Genomic DNA, 11187 nt, shown 5'->3' with positions numbered 1-11187 from the left:
TAATATTCAATAAAATATTATTAAAAAATTTGACTAAAGCGTACATTTTTATCAATTTTTATTCAGATTAATTTTAATAGAGGAGGTTATCAAGATTAATATAGATTTCTCTCATACACAGTCACGAGCGTACGCATGCTTGCTCATGCATGCACGTCCATGTACGAACACATAGGAACATGCACAAACAGGCGCGGACACGCATGAGTACGTTTCGTTAAATTTAAATGCAAATAACTACGACTGAAATTGAAAAATACCGGACATATAAATAGTTAATAAATAGTTAATTTTTACTGGTTTATTTTATGCAATCACAGTGATATAAAACATTTATGTCTGTAAATAAAAGAGATTAATTAATTATTGGGACATTGTTAAGATTATTTTGTTTTTCTGTATAATTTACATTTAAATTTTTTTCTGTAAAAGAAATAATAATTTGTTACACGGCGGTGACATTATATGAAATTACGAAATCTGTTTTGAAAAGAACGAATGTACAATAAGTCTAGTAATCCTTAAGCCGTAAGAAGTTGCGAATCATCACAGATTGTTCTCTATTTATTCGTTTGTGATTGATTAATTTCTGATGACTTAAAGCTTACGACATCAATTATAGACTTGATCTAACTGCATGCAAGAGTAGTACAGGACAGATTGGCTTGTACTATTGTGTTTTAGTAAGTCCTGTTGCAGCTAAAAAGAACAAACCCAATGTATTATATTACATACACATGAAAGCTTGCTTTATGTTGTAAAATAATAATTAAACTTCTTCAAATTGGCAAGAATGCTTTCTCAATGTTACTTTGTATAAAGAACAAGATTAGGAAGTCTTACAGAAATGTAAGTAGAATGATTAATTGTTTACAGACATAACAGCATACAAAAAACAAAAATACATATCTATATATAAGAAATAAAGATATTGCAATCCTACGTTTCTCTACATTGCATGAAAGATATCTTAACCTCACGTGTATCATTGTCTTAATACTTCATTATCGTGTTTTTTTAATATCAAACATATCTGCAAATCTTTTAAATCTTTTAAGTGACATTAAGTAAGCATATTTTGTGCTAACTTAAAGGAATTTGGTTCTTTACGCGAAATGTGGCAAGTGTACGTAATAAGATAATAAGATAAGATACGTTACAATTAGAAGCAAGTATTTTTTTGTGCAGTATAGTTTATAATACAAGGGTATGTAGAAATATATGCAGCATAAACTTAACAGTATTCCAACCATTAATCAATCTCCTTTATTTTCAGTGATGAGATCTCTACAATTTTGCTCAAAATAATGCATATGCTGTCTGTACAACATGTATTAGTACTTAAGGGGAAAGATGTAACTGCAATATGAGATCGTAATTTTAAAAATTGTGTTTTCTGACTATTCACTCAACCTAAAGGAAGAATGAATGCTGATGATGACAATTATTCTGGTATAATTGCTGTACGAATCAGATCTTAATGTTGCGCTACATACTTATTATCATATTTTGTTTATTTTAATTTTAAGGAGGTGAAAGTAATATTGTTGTGCTTTGTAAGTGGATCCATAAGTCTTCCAAATCTTGTTCTTCCGACGATGTGACGTTGAATAAGCATTCTTTTGTGCTTACATAATGGAGCATGGTTATTTTAGCAACACGGAGCAAGTTCTTAAGTGTATGTAATAGGATACATTATAATTAGAAGCAAGTACTTTTTTTGTTTATAATACAAGAGTATGTATAGAGTATGCGCAACATATATGCTTAATAATATGTATTTCAGTCATTAATCAATCTCTTTTATTTTCAGTTGTGAAATCTATGCAGTAATTTTTCAATTATATGGAATAATGTATTTTTGGATGCATAATTACTTCAAGTGATTTACATAATTCTTCGCAAAATGTCTATACCCATTGCTGTAGCACAGATTGACTGCAGCATTCACATCCTTTATCAGTGTATTTGTGAAAAGAACATTCAAGACCACTTTCAAAAACATATGTAAAGCATGTGAATTTATATCTGGCATAAACAGGAGTATACTTCATCTCATGATCTGTTCTTTTTTTACAAACTTTATTTGCCAAGTGTATAAACAATTACTCCAATTAATAAACTTTAAATTCTTCGCTATCTTCTTGAGCTGCATCACTTAACCGTATTAACAAAGATTACTATTTCCATATAATTATTTGTTGTATAGTTATATAGAGCAAGTTTTTAAATGTATTTAATGAGATACATTATAATTAGAAGCTAATTTTTTTTTATTGTTTAAGGCTAGATTGCACAAGCATTATTTTGAATTTAAGCGAGACTTAAATATGTGTCTATCTTTATCTTTTTTTTTAAATAAATGAAGACAAATACATATTTAAATCTCGCTTAAAGCCAAAATAACGTTGGTGCAATCGTGCCTAATTGTTTATAATACAAGAGTATATATAGAATATACACGAAATATATGCCTAATAGTATTCCAGTAATTAACCAATTTTTTTTATTTTTAGTTGTGAGATCTGTGCAGTTTTACTAGAAATAATGCATTTTTTGCAACATATGCTATTGTGTTTTCTAAGGGTTACGTCCCATGGCTTGTATTTTTCGCGGAACGCGTATCGCGTAACCAATCAGTAGCATAGTATAAATGAAATGATGTTTTGTTATGCTTATACAAAGCTTCTGATTGGTTACGCGATACGCGTTCCGCAAAAAATACATACCATGGGACGTCACCCTAACTATTCACTCAACCTAATAAAAGACTGAATACTGATGATGACAATTATTCTGACAAAATTGATGTACGAATTCTCAATCTTTGTTGTTTCTATTTTCATCGTTAAAACTTATTGATGTATTAATATCTAATATAAAAGTAAAAAGCAAGACTGCATTATTATCAAATACTTATGATAAAATGTAACATTATTTAATATAAAGTTTAAATTTAAGATCTTACTGAAGATAAAAGAGATTGAATAATAATTGGTAAATTGTCAGACTTACGTTGCGTTTGTATACTCTTGTATTGTAATCACTATGAAAATATAAAAAATACTTGCTCCTAATTATAATGTATCGTATTAAATACTCATAAAAACTTGCTCCATGTTTCTAAAATAATTGAACTCCTTCAAGTTAATAAGAAAATATGCTTTCTCAATGTTATAATACTTTGTTGGATGATCAAGATTTGCAAATAAATACATATTATAGATATGTTTGATACTAAAAACCCAATAATATCTGTAAATCTTCCAAATCTTATAATCTTCCAACAAAATGACATTGAGTAGGCGTACTTTTGTGTTAACTGGAAGAAACTTGATTATTTTAGCAATATCCGAAGTTTTATTTGCGAAAAGGTACAGTATAATTATCAAGAGACACGATAGTGTCTCGCGCCAAGTTCACGCGCAGCGCAAGACCGACCGTGTATCTTTACGCGAGACGGAAGGTTCAGATGAGCCGAGATTATCGGATCTCAATAACGGCTGGGCCGATTCAGTTGGTAATAGGTTTAATCGAAAGCGCATACCCAAATTACATAAGAAAAATATGCTTGTTTTTGCTCTGTGTGCTTTATAAATCAAGATATATGCATCCAAAGTCGAGAAATCTAAAAAATCATTATTTTTCTCGGATGTCACGCTAAAATGTAACGCATGTCTTATTGGTCAGCGTCGTCAGCACGCAACCAATCAGAACGCACTCAACTAATGCGTTCAGATTTCTTTTTCTAAAAGACGTCTTTCCTTTTCTATTTCTAATATGGCAGCGCTCAGACCTGTCAGCTCGCAGCTTTGATGATATTAATTAACGTTGATATAATTAATATCGGTCGTAAAATGTATATATAACGTGTTGTGGAGACGAATAAAGATAGTGTATATCAAAATAATAGTATTATTTATGAAAAAAATTTTTTTCGATCTTAAAGTGCAGAAGTGTAGCAAGACATGTTGACAACACTCTTAGGCTGCGTTCGGAAACACACACTGTGTGCACACCAACACACAATAACCGTTCGGAAACACGTTAGTGGTACTTAATGTGCATTCGGGTGAATCGTTCGAAAACGTTGAACGAGTACCACCAGTGTGCCACGAAACCACTCGCCGAAAAAGCAAGGGGAGTCAGTGTGATTCAAGAGTAACGTTTTCGAACGTAACCTTAGAATGGCAAAGATATTCACTAGGAAAAATAAAACTGCTTAGCTTTGAAAATTATATACAAATCGCAATATATGAACCTACATACATTTATAAATTTGCATTTGTCGTATAATGTAGCGACTGATATGAGTACATATTTTGTAATTATATAATACTTAGAAGTGCGTGCGCCAAAAAATTCCTGAGATTCCTAGATTGAAATTAAAAAGATTGATCGTGGGACAAGGAGATCGAAACGCGAAGACAATTAGATTTTAGTGTCACTATAGATTGTCCGGATGACACGATCGAAATCAAAATATCCATCAACGCACAACCAACTGTTCGGAAACACTCTACACCCGAAGGCACACGATATCCCCACTACTTCTCCACTGAAAATCACCACACTACACAGAGTGTGAGGTTTCCGAACGTAGGCCTCAGTATTCTGTGGTTAGTGGACAGACAGAACAGAATGAAATTGACTGGAAATGATAAATAATGGGCTTGTTCGTTTTAGCTGCACTGGGGCAGCTCTGGGTCTGCTCTAAACAAGATAATACAGGACAAACTATTTATCTGTCCTGTATTATCCTGTGTAGAGCAGACCCAGAGCAGCCCCAGTGTAGCTAAAACGAACAAGCCCATTGTTAGAACTAATTTAGTATACATAGAACAAAAATATTAAACTTTGATATTTAATTTTATTTATTTTGGACAAATCATACACTAAAGTCTCGAATCATGTGCTTTTTTGACAGAAAGTATGATAAAATTAAAATTTATACAATCATACTAATTATCACTATGCCTTATGTGACAATTGTTTAGAGACTTTAGTGTATGATTTGTCTAAAATAAATAAAATAAAATAACTCAAAGTTTAATATTTCTGTTCTATGTATACTAAGTTAGTTCCAACAATATTTATAATTTCCAGTCAATTTTATTACAATCAAAACAAAACAGTGTTTTACCTTTCAAAAAAATTGTTGTATATATTAAATAAAAAAAACTGTCGTATATATATTATTAAAAAAAAAGAAATGATATCTATCAAAAAATTACCTTTTTTAAAAAAAGGTAAAAAAAGGCGCCAAGTACACGTTCTTGTTACAACTAAAACAAAACAGTATTGTTTTACTTTTCAAAAAAATTGTCGTATATATTAAACCTTTCAAAAAAACCTGTCATATATATTAAAATTTTCAAAAAAAGCTATCCTATATACTTTTTACAAAAAAATATGATATCAGGAAATGGCACCAAGTGGGACTAAAGAACTATGAAAAAACTTGTACACTATTTCTATAAAACTCTTCTATAAAACTCTTGTACTTAAAGCTGTCGTATATATAATTAATTATATTATATACTATATTTTATCATATTTTACATATATTATACTATATATATTATATATATTATTAGATATACTATATATATTGTAAAAAAATAAAAAAAATATTTAAAAAATAAAAATATTTATTAAAAAACGCAAAAAAACTTGGCGCTGCTACAGTAAACTACATGTTAATTTCATCACTTTGAGGTGTAGCAGCGCCAAGTTTTTTTGCGTTTTTAATAAATATTTTTATTTTTTAAATATTTTTTTTATTTTTTTACAATATATATAGTATATCTAATAATATATATAGTATATATAGTATAATATATGTAAAATATGATAAAATATAGTATATAATATAATTAATTATATATACGACAGCTTTTAGGGTAGGATGGCCAGAAAATGAATGGTTTACGAGATATTTTATACTTTAATTTTACATAAACTATAAAATTTCTTGTTATTCATTTTTCAATTATCTTACCTTAACACTTTTATGCACAAAATAATAAGAGGAATCAATTGGTGTAAAAAACATAGTTGTCTTTAAGAAAAAATATGTAGCTGAAATGATATATCATATTTTTTAACATTTTATAAAGTCTCCGAATTTTGTTTGGGACAAATAAACATTGTATATTTTGTTTCTAACTTAAATTATATCAAATAAATGCGTTTTCGTTAAGATGAAATAAGTTTTTACAATAATACAGTTTTTTTTAACGTCGTCAAAATCGCCACTGTACTGCATGTCGTCAAACTATACAGTGTCGTGAAAATCTCCTTTTCACTATTACGGGTTAATTTAACGACAGTCGCCAAAGTATACGATTAAACGGTAAAAATTTTAACGACGGTCGTCAAAGTAGCCAGAAGTCGTCGAAGCTGCCAATGCGTGCCTAAAATTGTCGTCGAAGTATACGATTGACATACATATATATATATATATATATATATAGGTATGTGAAACGTACATTGTGAGGACATTTTCATTAAATAACCGTATATTATGTAGACCAAACGTTATTATGAGGACGGTGCTCATAATATTTTATACGCAACGTATATTATGTAGACCGGACCGCACAATTTTTTTATCAATTTTCGTATATTATGAGTACCATCCTTTAAAGTACACAAGACGTGTATTATGAGGACCTTTTTATTTATATGTATTGTATATTGTGAAGACCATATACGCACACCCAATTTAATTTGTTACGATTCGCATGTAATAAAATTTTATTTGGAACTTATTTGAAAGTTATCTATTATTTCGTGCAGTTTAAAGCATATAAAGAAATATTACATAGGAAAAAATTTGTATAGACAATTATAACATATTTTTACATAAAACATAAATAAACGATTTAAAATAACGATATACAGGATAATATTTTTGAAATACTTGATGAAATTGATGGAAAAGATTTCGCTCTGCAAATTTTAGTTTGCCATAACTTTAATGAAAAATGTAAAAAAAAAACATGCTACTTTTACAATATAATATTTATATGCATATAACAGTTTTTTTTTTAATTTATATCCAAACAACTCGAAAATTGTGATTTACGTTATAAAACATTTTGATATTCCGAGAAATTGTAAATTAGAAAATTTTATTTTGCGAATTGCTATCTACCATTGTTTTAACATATGCAAATGCAAACATAACATATAAAAATGCAAAAAATGTACGTTTTCCTATAATCACATTCATAATATGATACGTATGTCTTTCTATAATCATAATATGCATAATAATATGCATAATATTTTTGTACAGAATAACGAGATCTATTTGTATCGTTTCGGTGAGACACCTTATGACAGACATACTTTTTTAACAAGTTTTTTTTTTCATTTTACGCAGTTTAACTCTTTAACGTCTGGATAGACATATGTGCTGGTTATAATAAAAGTGGCTTAAGTAAAAAGAAAGTTGATTTTGTAATTTATTTCGTGTTATATTAATCTGTTAAAATCGCTAAAATTGCCGGCATAGAGTCCGCAAATTGTAACCATTTTACTGTAAAATATACCAGCTCTCTTACTATACGATAGGCCAATGTACTATATACGTATATGTATTAAAATATATTTTTTTCTAATTTTTGCTTAATTTGAGATAATGATTTATGTGTTAATATTTTTTTTCATAGTACAACAAATTGCCTATCAAAAGATCTTATTCTACGAATCGTATCTACCATTGTTTTCAAGCAAAATGTAAGAAAACAACCGTTCCTTTTAAAGTATGATAGGCCAATATATGTATATCGGCAAGATTTTTTTTCAATTTATACTTAAACGGCTTAAAATAGCGATTTTCGGAATTATAGGCTTTCAATAGCGCTAAAAACTGCCGATCGAGAGTGTCTTATCGTGCAAATTGTAAGCATTTTACTGTAAAATGCAAAAAATATACCGGTCTTCTTACTATACGATAGATCAATATACGTATTAAAATATATTTTTTTCTAATTTCTGTTTAACTTGAGATAATGATTTATGTGATAATATTTTTTTCTGTAGTACAATAAGTTGTCTATCAAAATATCTTATTCTACGAATCGTTATCAACCATTGTTTGCAAACAAAATGTAAAAAAAACAACCGGTCCTCTTAAGGGGATCCTAAAGACCTTCCTGTTGTACCGACATTAATAAATTTAGTAGAATCGATTTATCTTTTTTTGGATTGTACGGATTGCAAAATCCTTGTCTATAATTGAAGTACAAACAGTAACACACAGCGCTGGCTATTGTTTCATACAAAAAAATAACAAAAACTCAAAAAATACAGATTTATTATCGACTTCTAGTGTCACCTCCATTGAACTATATACCATACTGGAACGAGTACAGGCTACCCCCTCCATTCGACAAAACGGTCAGACAAGGCAGTGACTCGGTACCGGATTTCTCTTTCTATCTCGTCTACTCTCGACTAATAGTAGTTGTGAACACGTGACCAAAACTGTTGGTTAGATAGAGAGATCCGGGTCCGAACAGCTATCTCCATCTGACCGGTCGAGAACAAAGGCGTGCTCGTTCCAGTATGGTATATATTTCAATGGTCACCTCAAAAACAAATTCAGTTATTATAACAATTGTATAGTTTGCATACACAAAATAAGTAGCCAGCGCTCTAGGAATTACGTGAAAGAACGATATGCAGCTGTCAGAAATGAGTTTCAAAGTCTAATGTAAAAGATAACTCGATTCTACTATTTCTATAGGTGCGTTGTGTATGTACAAGCTTGCACACACACATGTACATAAAAAGTCGGTAAAACAGGAAGGTCTTTAGGATCCCCTTAAAGTACGATAGATCAATATATATCTGAAAGATTTTTTCTCAATTTATACTTAAACAGCTTAAGATAGCGATTTTCGGAATTATAGGCTTATAATAGCGCTAAAAACTGCCAATCGAGAGTGTCTTATTGAGCGAATTGTGAGCATTTTACTGTAAAATGCAAAACATATACCGGTCTTCTTACTATACAATAGGTCAATATACGTATTAAAATATATTATTTTCTAATTTCTGCTTTATTTGAATTAATAATGTGATAATATTTTTTTCCGCAGTACAATAAATTGTCTATCAAAAGATCTTATTCTACGAATCGTTATCTACCATTGTTTTAAAGTAAAATGTAAAAGAAATAGCAGGTCCTCTTAAAGTACAATATAAGCCAATATATATCTAAAAAGCTTTTTTCAATTTATGTTTAAACGGTTTTAAGGTGCAATTTTCGGATTCATACTGTAAAAATATTATCAATCAAAACTTACTCATGAAATCTTTATCATATTTATCATTATTTTAATGTAAAATGTATAAGTATATTCCGGTCCTCTTACTATACATATCGATCTAAATATATTAAAATATAGGTTCGTTTTTCGTTAGTGAGCCACGCACACTAGCAAGCGCGCGAATCATTGACGTGCGTCCGGCTAAAAGTCGGCGCTGATTGGCCTGCTTTATTCAGTAATTACTCCTTAATTAAGTGTTATAGAAGAAAATGGTAAAGAACTTTTCTGTTCAGTTTATTATGTTTTACCTGCTTACGAGTGTTGGTCCGCGAGTTACCGGACACTCTGTATATAATCTTTTTTACAAATATTATATGATTCAAAATTTAAGGAATTATTTTAAAATTAATACAAATAATTATTAAATTATTTTTTGTATATGTATGCAATGCCTTTAGTCTTTTATATAACATTTGTAATAAAATTTATAATATTTATAATAAAAAATGGATGTTTTAATCCATCTTTTCTTACAAAATTGAAGCGTTGATAATGACAAAAAGATTAAGAAAAGTATTATTATTGCAAGGCATTTACTATTGCAAAGCACTAATATAATAAAAAAATTCCGTTATCAAAATTATCTAATAATAAATAAATATTTAAGTACATTTATATAAATATATAAATATTGTTAAATATTGTTTTATATATCATTAATTTATTGTTAATAGCCTAGATTATATGTTATTGATATCGCAAGATAAGAATATGGCATTTAAAACAAATAGGAAAAATACAAGAAATAAAAAGAGCGTAATGTGGAGATAATAAAAAAATGTATTTAAAGATATTTGACATATATTTTAACAATCTCTTTTTGAAAAATATACTAAATGTAGGAAAAGATAATAAAAATATATATTTATAATAAACATAATATTCTTCACTTCTTAAGATATAATTCTTTCTTTATATTTCTATTTTGTACTTATATTTGTACTGTGTACTTTGTACTTTCTTTATACTTATACTATTACTCTTATATACTTATAGATATATAAGTTTAAGATATAATTGTTTAGCACTAGCCAACGCTATATTTTAAAACGTGTTAAATTTTAAATGGAACAAAATAAAAACATATGGTTATTTGTGATTACTTATAATTGTTAATCAATTATCAGTTGATATCGATAAAATAAAGAAATCTAATAAAAATATGGATAATAATATTAAAATGTAATGTACGTATGTAAAATATAATGTATGTACTTAAAAGTAAATAAAATATCTTAAAAAAACATTTAAGTAAGAAAATAAAATTTTAATTGTAGAACATATAACTCTTTAAAATAAAAATTAAATTTGTTGATATATTTTATACTCTACAATGTAAGAACATTTTATAAATATTTTGATTATTCTTTTAATGCAAAATACGTACAAAAAATTAAATTAAGTATAGCTAAAAATAAAAAATAATTAAGATTTGACAGACTTTTGCTTTTTTTTCTGATTCATTAACCACGCTTTTATCATAGGAGCAGTTCTGCGTTTTAAGGCTATTGGATTCTTTTTAATTAATTCTTGAATTTCATGCAATAATGGTAATTTATTTTTCGGGATATAATTTCCAACAGAATCTAATTTTTTTCAACAATCTTTTGAACAATCTTTTTTTCGGTTTCATTCCAATGTACTCTTTTACACTTTCCATATGGTGATGCTAACAATAAGTAAAAAATATAGAACATTAATAAAATAAGGAACAAAAAATATTTAATCACACAATTCTTATACCGTTTTTTTATCAAACTTACTAGAACGTTTTTTTTTCCGAAAGAAGTATTTTTCTGTATCAGTGTCACTGTCACTTAAATAAAAATTATCATTCAAATCT

General features: G+C 28.3%; 1 long non-coding RNA gene across 2 annotated transcripts; it reads left to right on the top strand.

The window, feature by feature from the left end:
* Positions 1 to 392: 392 nt before the first annotated feature.
* On the top strand, positions 393 to 2902 carry LOC136998008 (uncharacterized). Of its 2 annotated transcripts, XR_010888587.1 has the most exons (3): positions 393 to 849; positions 1277 to 1452; positions 1530 to 2902. It is a non-coding gene; the product is annotated as an uncharacterized lncRNA (long non-coding RNA). The 2 variants fall into 2 exon arrangements; XR_010888586.1 differs by having other exon boundaries at positions 393 to 1452.
* The last annotated feature ends 8285 nt before the right edge of the window (positions 2903 to 11187 follow it).

Source organism: Linepithema humile, chromosome 1, assembly GCF_040581485.1.
Source record: "Linepithema humile isolate Giens D197 chromosome 1, Lhum_UNIL_v1.0, whole genome shotgun sequence".
Classification (NCBI taxonomy): Eukaryota; Metazoa; Arthropoda; class Insecta; order Hymenoptera; family Formicidae; genus Linepithema; species Linepithema humile.
This window is presented reverse-complemented; position numbering and strand designations above follow the sequence as displayed.